The sequence below is a fragment of the Monodelphis domestica genome, chromosome 5 (assembly GCF_027887165.1).
Source record: "Monodelphis domestica isolate mMonDom1 chromosome 5, mMonDom1.pri, whole genome shotgun sequence".
NCBI lineage: Eukaryota > Metazoa > Chordata > Mammalia > Didelphimorphia > Didelphidae > Monodelphis > Monodelphis domestica.
The window spans coordinates 324,226,148-324,245,117 of NC_077231.1; the positions used below are offsets into that span (position 1 = coordinate 324,226,148).

General features: G+C 39.2%; 1 long non-coding RNA gene across 1 annotated transcript in view; it reads left to right on the plus strand.

Annotated features, from left to right (window-relative positions):
* Nucleotides 1-18,970, plus strand: part of LOC103093430 (uncharacterized) — an 83,422-nt gene that overhangs the window by 19,375 nt on the left and 45,077 nt on the right. The window contains exon 3 of the long non-coding RNA XR_001625349.2: nucleotides 13,801-13,909. This is a non-coding gene — a long non-coding RNA (uncharacterized LOC103093430). The remainder of the gene's footprint in view (nucleotides 1-13,800; nucleotides 13,910-18,970) is intronic.

Here is an 18,970-nt window from a genome sequence, read left to right on the forward strand (position 1 = left end):
TCCCAAATAACAGGTCTCAATATGTCATTCTTCCATTTCAAATCCTTTGGTGACTCCCTCTGATCTCTAAGATAAAGTACAAAATCCTCTCTCTTGTCTTTAAAGCCCTGAGACCTACCCTCCCAGGCACCCTACCACGAAGCTATCCTGTACGAAATGAAGGAGCCATTCACAGACTGCAGCCCTCCTTTGTTATTGCTATGCCTTTGCCAAGGCTTCTCCAAGCCCTTGATTCCCTCTTTCCACTCTTCTCTCTTTTCAACCCTTACCTTCTTGCAAGGGCCAGTGAAGCTGCCACTGCCTTTGGGAAGAAGGTCTACCTCCCCCTAGTTACGAAGGACTCCTCACTTTGGTGTAGAAGCTTTTGTTGATGCACCAGAGGGATGCAACAGGAAGGCTCCTTGAGGGAGGAAATGGTTTTGTTTTGTTTTTCTTAGCCCACAGCACCCATGACAGTACTCTCCATGCAGCCTACATGTAGTAAATATGTCCTGATTTGAGGTGAATGAGCTGAACCTTCTTTTATTCCCAAACCAAGACATTGTGACATGTGAGATGGTTACTCCAGATCTCACTTGGGTTTTGGGAGTTGGAAGGGAAAAAGCTGATCTAGGACAATAAACCTATTTCAATTTTCTTTACCAAGTTTATTCAGGTTACCTATTTCAAGGAGAGTCTTTCTGAAGTTCCCTGTTGCTAATCAGTTGTTTTAGTCGTCTTATTCTTGTCATCTCATTTAAGAGGTTTTTGGCAAAGATACTGGAGGGACTTCTTTCTCCAGCTCAGTTTTCCCATGAGGAACTGAAACAAGAAAGATAAAGTGACTCACCCAGGGTCCTACAGCTAGTAAATTGTCCTAGGTCAGATTTGAACACATGAAGATGTCTTCCTGATTCTAAGCCTTGTGCTTTATCTATTGCTCCGTCTAGCTGTCATTTCTAAAGTTCATACCATTTTTTATTGATGGCAGATAACTCATCCCATACATTTTATTTTGAGTCCTCTGTGTTTGTATGATGATGTGCTTAGATGATAATGCACAAAGACGATAGTCAATCTCGGCTTCCGAGAGACTACTACTACCCCTGTGTTTATTTGGGGACGTAATTTCAGAAAAAGGCAGCATTGCACAATGGATCATGGATTAGGTTAGTTCTTGTCCTTCTTCTTGAAGATAGCCCAGGAATGGAGCAGTTAGACGCATGATTTTCACGAACACTCTCAGAACAGAAGGTAAAGATGAGTTTCTTATCCATTACTTTGGGAAGGTTTTTATTCTGGGGGTTCCTTACAAAGACAAAGTAAGGGCACCCCAATTTATTCTAATAAACTTCATCTATCTTCTCAACACCCAATCAGCCAATTCGAAGGTCCTTATTAAGTGCTGACTGTGTGCAGGGGAGGAAAAGGGGAGATAGAAATTGGAGAAAAGACAGACTTTCTGATTGTAAGGTGTTCCCAGCCAAGTAGTAGGTTAGACAACAGTATAGATAATTATGGTGAATAACGTAACATGATATTTGTATCAGAAAAGTACAAACACAACTCCTCATAATGTCTTAGGCAGAGGGAACATTACCCAGTAAGGTAGAACATTTGAAGGGGGTGGGAGCAAAGCTTTACTAAAATAGGTGGCGCCTTCAGTCAGCCTTAAAGAAAATCGGGTCTCTAAATGGCAAATATATGGAGGAAGGAAATTCCAGAAATAGGGAACTATGTTAGCAAAGATCGGCAGATTCAGGGAAATTTTACCTGATAAGGATTAGTGTAATTTCCTGGGAGCAAACAGTGCCTAGATGGGAGTAATCAAATACAGGATAGAAAGACTCTAAGACTGGGAGTTGGGCCATTTATATTTTTGTCCCAGAGCAATAGCAGTAAGGACCAACCAGCGAGGTGGCAAAGTGGAGAGGATGAGAGGCCCAGAGTTAGAAAGACATACCTGCCGTGTTCAATTTTGGTCTCCTACACAAACTAGCTTGTGGCACTGGGCAAGTCACTTAACTCTGTTTGCCTTCATTTTCTCATCTCTAAAATGAGATGGAGAAGGAAATGATGAACCAGTTCAGTATCTTTTGCCAAGAAAACATGAAATGGGATCACCAAGAGTTGGACATGACTGAAATCACTCAATGAATAACACCGTGACATGAACAAACTATGTGACCTTGAGCAAGTTAAATGGCCATGAAGGTGCTGAGCCAGACCACTGAATCACTGAACCTGAAATTTAGATGTGGCTTGAGTCACACCAATATCTGAATAAAAATTAGTTTCTGCCGCGGCATGCCAAAATCGGTTTCTTTTACTTCAATCCCTTGGTGAGGCAGAACCAACCCTTCCCATGCCATTCCACTCCACCTTGGGCAAACTGTGGTTAGGGAGGTTTTCCCCCTTTATCACTAACATCAAACCACCTAGTCATTGCTCTTGTTCTGCCCTCCAGAGTGAGACAGAACAAGGAAAGTCCCCTTCCTCAGTACAGTCCTTCAGATACTTAAGTATCGTGTTCTTCTCCCTTTTCCATTCTTTTGGCTCAAACATAGCCTGTTCTTTCAAGCAATCTTCATATGGCACGAACTGCTGGGGTTCTATGATCCTGGATGTTGTCTCAGTGTTCTTCTAATGATCATTTTGGTCAATGATCTCTGAAGAATCTTCAGGATCAAAAGTGCTCCTTAATTCTATGCACAGGTAATAATGGTAAGAGATACTACTGAAATCTTTACAGAAAGAACTATTGCAAAATGTTTTTCTCCCTCTTTGTGCTTTACCAATTGTCACAAACAGAGCATTTTTCTCATTCATGCCAGGCATTTTAAAGCATCAAGCCGAGTTTGCAAAGGACCTCATGCTGAGATGTACTTTCAAAACAATTTAGCCACTTTGAAATGTAAATTCAATAAGTGAAGGATAAGTGAAAGCACTCATGACATACTGTCTGAGGAGCCACATGCAGGTACAATGAGTTCATTTTGCATTGACAGAGGGAGGGGGCAGAAGAGAAGAAGAAAAGGGGAGAATGCCTTAGAACTATTTAGAAGGAGCCAGTTGCAGAATGTTTCTGCATGCTCCAAATTAGGAAGGAGGGCCATTTCATCAGATGTTATCATTTCTAGGAGGTTCCCTAAATCTAGTGAGCCTAGAAGGAGAAGAACTTAGCATAGTTGAATTGGGACCTTGAAACAAATTGTCATTGGAGTTTCTGTATGACTATAGGGTCATTTAGAAAAGTGTGCTTAATAGTTGGCGTTAATTTTTCAAATAGGTACCTCCTTAATATTATAATACTGTAAGTACTTAGTTTGGGTGCCAAGGACTTCAATTCAAACCCTGACTTTGCCACTTAGTGGCTGTGTGATCTTAGGAAAGTTATTTTCATGGTCTAGTCTTCAACTTCTCTTCCCACTTCTGGAAAATGAGGCAATTAAATCAGATAATCTCTAAGGTCCCTTATCAAGCATCACCTCTTTCTTTTCTGTTCATTCTTTTGCTTCCTCTTCTTTCTCTCATTTTGTTCTTCCTTATAGCCTTTTCCTCCTCTTCCTTCCTCTTATTTTCTTTCTCTCTTCTTTTCTTATTTCTTTCTTCACTCTCATTTCATGCTTTCTTCTTCCCCTATTTTTTCCTCATTCTTCCTAAACTCTTTCTTTCCTTTCCCCCCTTTCTTTCCTTTCCCCCTTTTCTCCTCTGTCCTACTTCTTCCTCTTACCCTACTCTTTTCCCTTTAGCTAATTCTTCCTCTTTTCTCCTCTTGGTTTTTCCATTGTCTTTCCCCCAAACAATTCTTCTTCTTCTCATTACTCCTCATGTTGTCATTCTTTAATTGTAGCTATTCTGTGCCAACTGGTAATGGTTCTACACAGATTTCCCATCTCCAGGGGTAAAATGTCTTCAGATGAAAAAAAGGCCAGTTCTCCACATATCATATTTCTGACAGTTTTTCTTCAGCTTTTTCTCCAAAACTTTTTCTAATATTCTTCCATTTTTTACTTACCTAAGGGAGAAGTGAAATGAATTTAGACACTAATGACCTTTAATATTAATCATTATCCCTTTTTACAAAGAGATTTGGTGCTGAGATTAGGGTCCTCTGTAGACATCTGAAAGCTCAAATGTTACTAGACGGGAATCAAATATTGAAAAATAATGACTAAAGAAGCTTCCTTCCTCTTCCTCTGAAGGGCTTCTTTAGCTTTCACCTATCATGCAAAAATAATCGTTCTGGAGTCTGAGAGTTCACTTATTAACATCCTTTACTATTCTGTACAACTAAAGATCTATCCTTGGTTCTGATCAGATGTTGTCACTGTGAAAGTGACTAGATCCTGGTGAACAGAAAAATGGACCCAAGTCATTGAGAGTTCAGGACTGATGAAATGGTGATGTCATCCTACCTAGGTGACTCATAACATGACCTTCAATAGTGTCTTCAGCTCCAGTCCAATTTGGAGGGGCTGTGTATGTTTCCTAATCATCTTGGCATGGTTTCTTCTGCCTTCATCTTCACATGATATGTATATCTTTGAAATGAAGAAAGGTTGTTTTATTACACTTATTTGGAGATTGGCAAAGAAAAAGAATATAGGAAAATAACCAAAATACTAAGTGTACCAGCAATTGCCTTTTGTTCTCCACTTTAAATATGGCTTTAATCTGGCCCCTAGTAATGAGACCACAGATCTCTAAATGTATTAAGAGCAAGGGATATTAGGATGGTTCTCCCAATTGCCAAGACTAATTCTGAATCATCAATTAATAGAATATAGATTATTATGTGGCATGAATGGGGGTTGTTTATTTACTATTTGATAGCAAGGATATACTATTGGGACCATTCCTGATTCCCCAATAAACCCATCCAAATTACTTCTACATATAGAAATGGATTTAAAGTTATTATGGAAGTTAAGCTCCCTAGATCAAGCCTCCGATTTTAAAGAGGCAGAGCGCTTGCCCAGTCAGTTGAGTGATTTGCCTCAATCATGCCACAGATAGTGTTCCAGGGATAAAAAGTATAAGAAAAAAGGTCCAAACCCATGGCCGCTGACTCCAGGGTTAGTGCTATTTTTACTCTAGCACCCATAACAGTAATCCTGAAGATTAAAAATACAGAGACCTTCCTGAAAAGAGGATACAATGCACTTATTAATCAACACCTGCATTGAATGTATGTGACCTTGGGCAAATTGCTTAACTTTTGTTTGCTTCAGTAAAATGCTCATGTTCCCAGGATATCATAAAGATCAAATGGGATAGTACTTGTAAAGAACTTAGCACAATCTTTGAAACATGATAAATGTTATAAAAATACTAGCTATTATGATAGTGATGATGATGATGATGATGATGATGATGATGATGTTGCTAACAAAGAAACAGGAGAGCTAAGATGTGCTCCTTTGTCCACCAAGAAGGAGAGCAGAAGAGAGTAACCTGCTACTCCAGTCAATAGGGAAAAAGAGCAGAAGGTTCAAAAGGGTTCAAAGCCTCTTTAGAACACTCTTAAGAAATGCCTTAAGTGCTGTGAAGTATTTTTATTCTATTCCATTTATTACCTACATCACCAAGCTCAGCCCAGGGTACAACAACTGAGATCAGAAGTCATAATTATATTGTTCTTATAGGAGCAGAGGTGAGAATCTCAAGGACACTCAGGAGAAGCAAAGTATTTGGATTCCAGAGAGATCTTCAATCCTCTGGATCTCCCTCATTTTATGTTGGATATTGGGTTTCTGCTTCTTGCTAGTGTGCCAAACTAAGCAAAGCTTTGATTAAAATGTCATGGTGTTCTATCCTGCATGTTCCCCCGAAATCAAACTCAACCACCCTTTCTTGCTTTCTCTCTCACTTCCTCCACCATTTCTTTTCTTCTTCCCTCATTTCCTTCCCTGATCCCTATTCTGCCCCCACCCTTTTATCCACCATCTCTTCCCCTTCCCTGTGATTTATTTTCTTGGCTAATTCCTGCTCCTTATCCTAAGAAAACCTGAAGCTTCTTAAGGAACAGCAGGAATATTGTTCTTTACAGTTCAAACAGCAGCAGCACACCTAAGAATGCTATAAGAAAGCCTGTTCTTATGAGATAAACTGACCTGATTGTTGGACTCAGCAAGTCCATACAGTTTTGATAAATATCCAGACTTAGGTGGATGGCAGGATTGACTCTCGCTGAGCATATCATAAACTAGTTTAATTACATTAAAATGCTCCAGTGCTCCTTTCTCCAGCTTTGTTCTTCTGATGTTTTCTTGCCCCTACCCCCTTCTTGGATATGCCATTTTGTTGTTAATCTGTGTTTTAGATTCATGGGGATATTTTTGCCTGGGAAACAAAAACTGAGGAGAAATATAGTTGCTATCTTCAAATATTTAAATGGTAGTTAAAAGAAAAAGAAAAGGTTTCATTTTGCTCTGCTTGGCTCCAGATGGCATAACCAGGAAAATGGTAGTGGTGGGGAGGGGGGTTGCAAAAGAAAGAAACAGCTTTGATGCAAATAAGAACAAAATTCACACATGAAACTAGATATCAAAGTGGAGAGACTTGGTGCATTCCTCTCCCTTTGGGGTCTTCAACAAAAGTGGGATGACTACTTAGTGAGGATTTGGGAAGGGACATTGCTTTCTGAGCATGCTATCCCCAGCTCTCTGAGGGGAGCTCTCATCTTTTTCTCTATCTCAACTCTGAGATCTTATGATTGTGAGATTGCTCTCTGGACTCTATCATAGTTAGAAGAAGTAGCCCTTCCATAATGGACCCACATGAAAATGGGGTGTCAAGATCCCTACTGCCTGTTCTGCCATCAGTCCTCATTGTGTAATAGAATACTGAATTATTTTCTACAGTGCTCTCTGTTCAAAAATCAATGTTCTGCTAGACTGAGCAGAGTGACAGCAGTGTAAGGAAAGCTGGCCTGATTACCTGATGCACTTGGGGCTGCTCGCCAAAGCTTTCTTTGCTCAAATTAAGAAGGGAGCGAGGAGGGAACTACACATATATTTTTCCATTTGTAGTCATGAGCACTTTGTCTATTTCCTGGAAAAAGGAAAGTGAAGTTGAAGCTCAAGAGGATATTAATTCAAATAAAGGGATTAAAACTGTCTCTTAATTACTTTCAGGGATGGATGATCGCAGCCACATTTGGAGTTTATTGAACAGTTGAAATGATTTCTCGAGTGTTCAGTGATTGGCAAATAAAAAATGCTTCCTTGGGCACTTTTATTTTTATACCCTTCTACCCTTCCTCGTTTAAGGGATACATTTAATTTAATGTGCAACTAAGTCAGTTAATAGGATGTGTGTAAATAGTAGTGTCCATTTTGTCATTGAAGAAGTATTTTGAATTGGAACTTCAAGGGTTTGTTTTTTCTCACAGTGCTCTTGTTTTGGGAATTCCCTGAGTAACAACTGAAAAAGTTGCTTTCAAGCCACAGATATAGGGAGGGAGGGTTGCATCCTTGTCACTTTTCTTGGCAGAGGAGAGTAATCTCTCCTTTGGAGGAGGATTGGCCCAGAGGAAAGAGTACAACCGAAACTTTCCTTCAGTTCAAGACCACAAGCCCATCTGGTCTGGGGGAGGGCGGGGGAGTCTCTTGGTTTAAATCAATCATTTGTTTCTTTTGCTCAGATTGTAATAATTCCATCATTTTAAAAGCTTTGTTCTTGTTCCTTCTTGTATGTCAGCAAAATAAAGGAAGGGATGCCCTGGCTTATGTGTTACTGCTCTCGAGGAAGAGAGGTGGTGGAGTGGAGAGTGCCCGGGATGGCCGGGCATCAGGAGGCCCTCATTGGGAGCCTGGCTCAAACACATCTTAGCCATTTGACTCTGGACAAGTCACTTCCACTCCCTCCGACCGAGTTTCTCCATATTGAAAAGGGCAATAATAATAGTACTTACCTCGTTGAGTTGATTTGAAGGTCAAGTAAAGGACTTTGAAAACCTTTAAGCTCTGTACAATGAGAGACCCTATCTTTGTTGTTGTCGGATTGCTGTAATGAAGTCAGTCCTTGGTAGCCCTACTCGCCTGTTTCTTAAGCTCGCTTTTGCTCTCTGGCCAATCTGTCTTCATTCTTAATCAGACACAAAAGGAGGATAGCACGTCAACTGTTTTAGGCAGAAAAGCCATTGTTAGTAAAACTCTAATGGTTGCTTGCACATATTTGGTTGCCTTTGGGTCACTTGCAGTTTTGATTCACTGGACAGTATAGGTCTCTATCGCCACGAGGCTATTGGTCTAAAAACATGGGCTTTTGTCATGAAGAGCATCTTGCCATTATTGGAAACATTGCATTTATTCTCCAAAATGATCCAGGAGGACGTCCCCTACCTATGTGACCCAAGGCCAGCTCATTCGGAGCTTCTTAATGTCTTTCACAGATATAGATAGTTAATGGTAGAATGAAAAATAATAAACATAGCTGACAATTACATAGCACTCGTTATGTGTCAGCTTCACCAATCTCAGCCTTTTTTTCTGGAAAAAGGAAGGTGAAGCTTTTATAGAATGCTGAAGCATTGTATAATTATCTCATTTGACCCTCACAAAAACTGGGAAGTAGATAGTATGATTATTCCCCGTAGACCAAATGAGAAAACTGAGGCAGTGGCTAACTTGCCAACGGTCACAAAACTAGTAAGTGTCTGAGGTCACTATTCTACCCACTGTGCCATGTAGCCATCCCACTAACTCAATGGACTCCCAATCTGCCAATCAAATAAAAGAATCATTGAGCCCCATTTCTTAAACATTAATGACACACCAAATGTTGATACTGTGGGGCACAGATATCAAAGAGATACAGATCTTTTCTCAAGGTACTTACTTTCTAACGCAATTTGCATTCTTCATGACTAAGGATTGAATTCTATGCATTGTTTCATCGGTTTCTTTTAATTGACCTCGAAATTCCTTAAGTCCTGTGACATTCCAAGTTTTATTTACATGAGCACATTTCCAAGAGTAAACTGTAGAGTACCGACCTTACCATTTACAAGGACCCAAGCTCTTTGAAATTGGCACAAAATACAATCTATGTTCCCTTTTCATCTTTGGGGAAAACTGGTCCTCCTTTAAGATTAGAAGCTTTTGAAGTAGAGGGACTACTTATCTCATGTCTTTGTACCTACACTGTGTAGTGTAGTACAGTATCTGGAACATAGTAGGCACTTAATTATTGTTAAATGATTCTTCATAATTGACAGAGGATTATTGAACAATGCTCCCTCTGACCTCCATTCAGCAAAGAATCTTCAAGAATCTTAACATTTTTCTATTAAATTCCTTACTTGATTTAGGTTTTTCTATTCATTTCAAGGTTCAAATGTTTTTTAAAAAAATCTAAATGGGGGCAACTGGGTGGCTCAGTGGATTGAGAGCCAGGCCTAGAGATGGGAGGTCCTGGGTTCAAATCTGGCCTCAGACAGTTCCCAGTTGTGTAACCCTGGGCAGGTCATTTGACCCCCACTGCCTAGCCCTTACCAATCTTCTGCCTTGGAACCAATAATCAGTATTGATTCTAAGACGGAAGGTAAGGGATTACGAAGAAACTTTCTTGGTTGGTCTACTCTTTGAGTTTCATGGGGGAATCTTGACTATCTTTTTCATGTAGAACAAATTATAGAAGTTTCTCTCTTAAACAAAATCCCAGGCACAATTGTCCTGCTGTTTAGTTATCCTCAATCTACCATACTGAGCTATAGCATATTTTTGTTTCTTTTTATTTTACATACATAAAACATAACATGCTCTGTAATATAGCATATAATGTACATGATTTACATATTTATATAAGTAATACATTATAATAAATAGGCTTCCCCAAGAGAAACATATTCTCATATCACCTATGGCCAAAAATCCATGTCCTCTTCTTTTTTCCTCCTCCCACTCCTCTCCTCTGTCCAGGAAGGCAGATAATATGATATAGATGTTGCATATACGATCATCTAATACTTATTTCCCTCTCTGTTATGTTGTGAAATAAGACACATCTTGTGCACAGCAAAGAAGAGTTCATGGAGGAAATCAGGCGAGGAATGATTTGTTTCATTGTGTGTTCAGACTCTGTTCCTTCTATGGCAGTGGAGGGAGAGCCTTTTCCATCGTGAGTCCTTAGGAGCTGGCCTGGATCCTTGCCTTGTTGATAATAGTGGAGTCATCCACAGCTGACGATCACGCATTTATTTTTGTTTCAGTGTATGACATACTCCTGGTTCTGCTCGCTTCACTTTGCATCACTTCAGTTAAAGCTCTCTGGTTTTTTTGTGATCATAGCACAGCGTTTTAAGAAACCCCTAGGAGGGCAGAGCTTGGGACGCTGCCCAGGCTTTTTCTTTCTTTTTGTCAATTCACAAGCATTTGTTTTCTCTCTTTCCTCTCTAATAAGGAAAACATTCAAGTATACATATTCAAGCAAAACATTGCTTATGTCCAAAAGAATCTCTTTCATTATCTTGAATATTAAATCCCTTTTATGATTGATCGTTGCAGTCTTTTGCACAAACCAACTCTGTTCATGTTTTGCATTTATTTATTTATTTTTGGATTCTTAGAAGAAAGACTCCAGGGGCTTAGGGGAGGGGACACGGGAGCCATATTGCCATTTAACTTCAGCATTTTAGCAACAGTTCATAGCCGGAGAGCTTCAGCTAATCAGTTCATGAAAGATTGTCAGTGGCTTCCAGTTTCGTGTAATTCCTGGCATCCTCCACCTCAGACCCCCTTCTAAGCACTCTGGTGCTCACTGCAGAAATGGAGGACATAGAAGTTATTATTGTGATTGCTGTTGACATAATTGGTGAAGATGCTGATGATATACTTACTAGGAACGAAGCACTGGGTTTGGTTGTGAGAAACAACGAGTCTGACTAGAGCAGGTCCTTGCTCCAGTGGAGATTCTGGGGAGGAAGTCACTGGGGAGAGCAGAAGACTACACGGGCAGAGACATCTCCAGTTTGAGAAGGTGTCCAGGGTGGGGGTGGATGACCAGAGGAACGACATCCCTGACTACTGCCTCACTGCCCGGATCCTTGGCTAGGCTGGTCCTCAGGATGGAAGCAGCACCCGTGTAGCCCTTCAAATGTGGGAGATCTCTCCGTAGCCTGTCCTCTACTGGCCCAACTTTTGAAAAGTCCAAATCTGGGCTCCCCCCTAGTTAAATATCAGAGCAGGCCCTTCGTGGAGGTCAAGAGTGACAATTTAACACGGGAAGATTGCTTCTTAATTTGATCGCCAGCTTCTAATGAACTTTAATAGAGTAGCTCTCTTGTTCAGTAAATTGGCTTCATATCCACTGACATTTATAGGGCACTTTCAGCTTGGCAAAGGGTTTCTCTTCCATTACTGCATTTGAGTCTCCCCATCCACTTGCAAATAGGCTATCAGATGCTATTACGCCCATCGCTTGTGCCCAGCCTGGCACACTCATTCAGTCATTTGTTTTTACATTGCTGCTGCCCGCAATGACCTCCTGCCTTTAGTAACGTCAGCCCATCTCTGGCTTTGGCACGGTGAGTGGCTCTGCCTTCATGGAGTTTCACCATGAACCTATTCTCCAAGGAGAGAGACGTTGAGAACTTCTTAGTAAACCCCGAGTGCTGTTTGCCAGAATGAAATCTTGTATAGGTTTCCTCTAACTCAGTTATGGCATCTCCACTAACACGGATGTTATACTGCTCTGTCATAAGGACAGGCATATGGATCCATTTCAACAGACCCGTCCCTGGTCAAGCACGTAGCAATGGGCCCCATTTGTGGCTCAAACTTGGATCTTGTCATGCATTACAATTGTCATTGATTCGGCTCCCCCCTCCAATCAGCAAAGAATGAGGTTCAGCAATAACTGTTTAAAACCCCAAATGAATGAGGACTTTTGGAACATCCTTCCTACTATGGGTGTGGTCTATAAATGGATTAATTAATAAAGACATGCTATATAAAGCAGGCAAAATGGTACAATGGAATGATAACTGATTCTTGAGTCCGAGGGCCCGGGTCCAAATCCCATTATGGATATGTGCTGGTTGGGTCACCTGGGCCTAATCATTCAAGTATTAGGCACTTCAGTTTCCTCACCTACAAAATTGAGGAGTTATACCAAATAACCTTTTGGTACCTTCCATCTAGAATCCTATAAAACAACTTAAAGAGGAATAAAACATTCTTTGGAGAATGAGGCAAGACTTCAGAGTGGAGGTGGCCAGTGCTAAGCCATGAAGGAGCCTAGAGATTCATGTCAGGAAGGAATGAGTTCTAGCCATGGAAGTAGGGGAAGCTATCTCCGCAAAAGCACAGGAGCAGGAGATGACAGATCAAGGCAGAAGAAAGTCCATTGTGGAGCAGCTACCTTCTGTCCACATTCCCTATTCCCATTCACATCAGTGGGCCGGGTCTCTAGAGGGTTATTCCCACTCACCAGATTCTAGATGGTAACCCTGGAGGCCTAGTTGTTTCTGAAGAACAAGTTCTGTTGTTTATGAACTATACTTTTTATGAACTATGTTAACACCAACTCAGCAGGACTTCACTAGATTTAGGGAAAGAAATTTAGTGAGAAGGTATAAATAGTACACTTGGTTAAAAAGATAAATTCCTCCAACTTGGGATGTGCCTTCCCCAACAATACTCCCTCCATCTTCCTTTCCTCCTCCTTCTCCCTTTCCCTCCCTCCCTCCCTCCCCTCCCCTCTCTCTCTCTCTCTCTCTCACACACACACACACACACATAAACACACACACATTTATGACTAAATTGGAATGCAATTCAAGTGCAAAATTGATGAGGTACATGCATAGAGAATACAGATAACAAGGGAGTTCCTCCCAGCTCCTGTCCTTATACATTGTTCTTTGCATACTCATGAACTTCCCTTGATGAGTAGTTTCTTGGTAGGTTGATGGCCAGCTGGACCTCAGGATTTGTGCCTCTAATGAGGCTACTATAGACACTTCTTTCCACTTGATGAAAATGCTGCCGTCCTCCATGAACACTTTTGTAGGCAAATATCATAGCTTCTCTTCTGTTCTAACTCCTGATGGGAAATCTGCCAGGCCTTCTGAATCTGCCACACTTCCAAGATCACCTAGGCACTTGAGTCTCAAAAAACATCCTCTTAAGATCAGGAGAAAGTATAAAGTGGCAGAGGAAGGGATATGCTCATAGCTTCCATCAGACACTTGGGGAATAAACAACCACCTCCTCCCTACCCTGGCTATCAAGGCAGCTCAAAGTAATCTTTTCTCCTTAAAACCACAAAGAATAAAAATACCAATGAAGGGGCAGGCTGCCCCTTTTAGACACACACTGAGTTCCAGTTCAGTAGCTGGTGACAGTTCTCTCTGTGATGAAACATATGTACTATATAGGAAGTATTCTCAATCCATGCATCCATATTAGGTAGGGGATCAAAAGGCCTTGTTTACAGTGTTCTAACTGGTCTTTGTCATTGTTCCATTTAATCATGCTTCTGAGAGCCCTAGTTTTTAATTGAGGCAACAGGAATCTCCCCTCTTCCAAACAAAAGTCCACAATTTGAAGGTTTTAGCAATTTACATACCACAATGAAAAAGCACAGAAGTAATTTCTTCATTCCTTCCTTTGTGAGTCACTGTAGCTCTAACAAATAAGAAGTGTTTGTTCTAAAGTACAAAGCAGTTCATTGCTTTCTTGAAGATTTTCTTGTTTTACAACTAAAAGGGAGAGGTAGTGGACTCCACGTCTTCATCATTGGTGTTAATCCTCTTATGCTTAGTGTGAACTTATTAGTGTTTTTTTTCTCCCTCCTTCTCTCTCTTCCTCTAAGCCTTATTTCTCCACCTGGGTGTATGTACTTCACTGGATTTCCCCATTATGCTCCAGGAACCTCATCATCCTGTAAGATCACTTCAGCTCTAGAACTCTCACCTTATCAGGTACTGCTTACCTCTCAGCCTTCCTTTGATGAAAGGAAATAGGGATTCAGAGCTCTTCCCAGAATCCCCATGGAAGGAGGTCCAGATATTTCTCAGTTTCTAACCTGGTTGCCCTCCTTTTCACTTTTCAAAGAGGTCCCCATTCCAGGTACCCCAATTTCAGCCTACTTTTGTGTATTATCTCCCCACTTCCATTAGATTGCAGGCTCCCTGAGGATAGGGATGGCCTTTTTTTGGTGTGTATGTGTGTGTGTGTGTGTGTATGTGCTCCTACCATTTAGCATAGTTCCTTGCACATAGTAGGTACTCATATATTGATTGACTTACTCTTTGTCCTGGTATCCTTGGCATTCTCTAACATTCTTTTCTAGTCTAAAAGATCAGATTCTTCTTCCATCAATGGTTTCTCATGTTTGGCTCCCTGCCACAAGCTCAGACAACAGAACTCCTGGGGAACTTGTTTCTAAAGAACACATTTCCTCATCCTCCATTCCAGTTTGCTGATGGAGAGAACTGTCTGCATCCATCCCCTTTCCACTCAAGCCAAAGGAAATTAAAATTGACAGAAACAATTTCTGGAAGGAAAGTGGAAAAATGAACAGAGCAGGTGAAGCCTGGGATTCTTTCCTTGGCATTAAGACTCCAGGGCATTGTTATAAGTTATGTTCCATTCTAATCATATTTCCAAAGCATAAAATATACAAATTCAAATTACAAAAGAAGAAATCAGAAAAGACCATTTTGCTCTTTTGAAGGCTGGAGGTTTCATCTATTATATACAGAATTGATTGTGTCAATTGATTCTCAAAAGCTGTATTCAGAAAAGAAGTAAAATAAATAGACAAGGAGGGATTTGGAAATTTTAAGAAGGTGAGTTCAGTAGAGTCAACAGAAGATATTGTTCAACCACAATTTTTACCAGAGTATGGGTCGAGGCATACCTTTATATCCCAGTTAAAAACTTTTATTCATGATTTTTAAAACATCAGAATTGTTTCCCAATAAACTTCCCATAGAATTCCCAGTAACATCCCATGTAACAAAGAAACTTTTGAATAAAATTCAACTGAGAAATGATTGCTTCAGAGAGTAGACTTGGCATTCTATGCCTGTAGTCCCCTACCTCTCTAATGAAGGGGAGGATATGCTTTTTCTTCTATTCTCTGAAACCATTATTGGTCATTGTGATTATGATAGATATGGCTTTTCTTTCATGTACATTATTATAGTCATCTGTATACCCTTTAATGATTATGTTTACTTCTATCAGATCATACATGCATTGCCATATTTTGAATTTCTCATATTTATTTTATTGTTATATATTTTATATAATTAGTTTATTATATTTATTATTTTGTTGTGATTTTCTCATATTATTTTGAAATGCTCTCTCATGTTATTCATATACTGCATTTCATCTCTCTCCCCAATCAATAAGCTCTTTGTTTCTAATTCTATGCTACTACTGAAAGACTCCTATGAACATTTTGGTACATGTGGTGACTTTTTTGAACCTCCTTAGGGCATCTATTAGTTCTATAGTCAGATGCCTCTTTGGAAAGGTATGAACAGTTGAGTGACTTCTATCTCATAATGGCAAATTATTTTCCAAAGTGGACCAATTCTCAGATCCACCAATGGAGTAATAGCATAGATTTGGCCCCTTATAAGTCCTTTCTTAAAATGAAGTTCATTCTCCTAATACCCATTATTCTTCTAGGTGGTAAGGTAGAGAATGTTGTAGATATCATCAGCCAGTGATGACATATCAGATTATCTTGTTGAAGAGTTTTCCTTTGCTATAAGTGAGGAATCATGCAAAGAATTATTCCAATTGGACAATTTTGTTAAACGAGGAAAGTACCAATAAAGCGTTTTTAAGCACCACAATTGCATACAATGTATTGTAGAATTAGCCTGTGTTTCACTAAAACTTACAAATCCTAGAATGTGGCTCTGAGCTGGTCCCTAAATGCCAGAATAATCATAACATTTTGTAATCTCTAGAACAGGTTGTAATTGGAATACAAAGTAAAAAAAAAAAAAGAACTTGGAAGGTGACCTTGGTCCTTAGGATTATAAGATGATGGGGTTCAGAGCAGAAGGGGCTTTGATGATCATCTAACCTAACCCCTCATTTGTAGAAGAGGATGTTTCCAGAGCTCATTCATTGTTTGAGATTCAGCACTTATCATTGGCTGTTTGTGATTATCTGCAAAGGAAGGGTCTGCTCTTTGGTCACTATATTCTGCTGGATACTGGGGAGAAGAAAGAAGAGAAAGTCAAATCAAATCAGACCATCACATTACTTCTTATTAGCTAAAGCAAAGCATTTTAATAGAATTTCAGAAGGAACATGGCAGAAAATCACGCTATGGGACTATCATTTGATTTTGATCATGAAGGCCAACCTTCTGCAACCACAATGGGCAATCAAGTATTTGATTTCAGTGCTTGAGGAAAAGATAAAAACCCCTAAAATCATTGAAATGGAAGAGATTGAGGACTGTGTGAAACCACTGAAGGGACCATCTATGAACCCTCTGCTCTTAGCAACAACAACAACAAAAATATATCATATATTTAGAGTTGGGTTTGTGAAATGTTCCCATGTTAAAAAAAGGCAGTGTTACAACAGAAACAGGATGCTTGTCTAAATATCAGAGAATGATGGCAGAACTTTAATTCTTCAATTTCACCAGTGTTATATTCTTTTCTATTTGGATTCCCCTGTCAACATTTGTCTAAGCTATCAAAAGAAAATGTGACTAAAAAGTGGGAAACCATCTAAATAGCACAGAAGAAATTAAAATATATCTTGAAAAAGGTCATTTATACTATTAAGAAAATAAATGAATTAACATAGATAAAATACTTTGCAAGCCTTAAATTGCTACATAAGTCCAGCTGTTGTTTTTAACAATAAAATAAAATCAAAATTATTGTTATTATTATTTAATTTTAATCCAAATTACATGTTGATATAAATTTTTAGTAATCATTTTCTGACATTTTGCAATCTATGTTCTCTCCCCCTCTTAACTGAATATTTGTTATCATACAATACATATTTTCACGTTTGTCATGTTGTGAAAGAAGATATAAATCACTTATACTAAAGAAAAAAATTCATGAAAGAAATAAAGTATGCTTCAATCTGTTTTTAGGCTCCTTTAGCTCCTTCTGTGGCAGCGAATAGCCTTTTGAATCCTGGGTCTCTTGGCATTGTCCTAGATTCTTGCATTGCTGATAACAGTTAAGCCATTCATAGTTGACCATTATACTTTATCACTGCTACTGTGTACAACATTCGTTCTCCTGGTTCTGCTCATTTCACTTTGTATCACTTCACACCAATCTTCCCAGGTTTCTTGATCATCTTGTTCATCATTTCTTATGGCCCAGTTGTATTACATTACAATCATGTCCCACAAGTTGTTCTAGTCATTCCCCCCAATTGAAGGACATCTCATCTGTTTCCAATTCTTTGCCACCACAAAAAGAACTAGTAGAGATTGTCTTATACAAGTAAGTTGTTTCCCCTATCCTTGAGAATCGTTATTATTAATAATCTTTTTCAATCCTTTGATTTTTAAATATGAATTCTGAGGCTTAGAGTGGCTAAAAGACTTGTTCGGAATCACATGGTCCTCGAATTTGCTTATGCTCTCCTCCTTTATTTCTAAATGATGTATCTACATTGAACTTGCCTTAGGATGGAGTGTGCATGTTGGTCTATGCCCAGTCTCTACCCAACTGCTTTCAGTTTGAGTTTTGCTGAAGGTTCGTTTCTTGTCCCCAAAGCTTGGATTTTGTGTTTCTCAAACACAGGATTACAATTGTTGTATACACAGTCTCTTAACACAGACATACCTCTGTATCTCCTAGCTAATACTAAGTTGTTGTGGTGATTATCAATTTGTAATCTACTTTGAGATCTGGCATGACTAAGCCACCTCCTTTCACATCTTTCATTAATCCCCTTGAAACTCTTGACCTTTCCTTCTTACAGATTACTTTTGTTAGTATTTTTTCTAGTTTGATAACATACTTTTGGCAATTTCATTGGTATGAAAATGAATGAGTAAATCACTTTATGTAGAATTGTTATTTTTATTATGTTGGTTTGGCCTATCTATGAGTAATTAATCTTTCTCCATTTGTCAATATGCCTTTTGTTGTGTGAAAAGTGTTTTGTGATTGTGTTCATACTGGTCCTGACAGCTAGAATCCCAAGTATTACGCGCTGTCTACAGTTTAAATGAGATTTCTCTTCTCCCTCTTGCTTCTAGAGATTTTTGGTAATACGTAGAAGTGCTGATGATTTATGTGGATTTATTTTATATTTTACAACTTTGCTACAATTATTAATTATATCAAGTAGTTTTCAGTTGATTCCAAGTAAGTAAACTATTATATTATTTAGAGGAACAATCGTTTGTTTCTTCATTGTCTATAATCCTCTGATTTATTTATATTGTCTTATTGCTATAGCTAACTTTTCTAATACAATATTGCATAAGAGTGGCAATGATGGGCATCCTCGCTTGCCCCCAGATATTAGCTATTAGTTGGGGATTTTTAATTTGTTTTTCTTCTAGTTTTTTTTTTAATTTACATGCTCAATTTATTGATCTACTCTTTGTCTCTTATATTGCCAACTTTCTGTGTCCCTTTTTCTCTTCTGAGGACAGTAGCACCTTTTCTCTGCCAAAGGATGCACAATAACTGCCCATGACCTCCAATACCCCATTATAGTAGTAGGATGCCAATTTCATATTGTTTTTTGTTCAATCATTTTGATTCGAATCTGATTCTTAATGACTCCATTTGGGGTTTTCTTGACAAACATCTTGGAGTGTCATTTTCTTCTCTGGCTCATTTTACAGATGAGGAGATTGAAGACACAGGATTAAGTAGCTTGTCCAGAGTTACCCAATAAGTGTCTGAGGAGAGATTTGAACTCAGGAAGATGAATGTTCCTGACTTCAGGCCGGCATTCTGTCTGAATTTCCTACATAACTTTCCAAAGGATGGAATCCACATCCAGCTGGATGA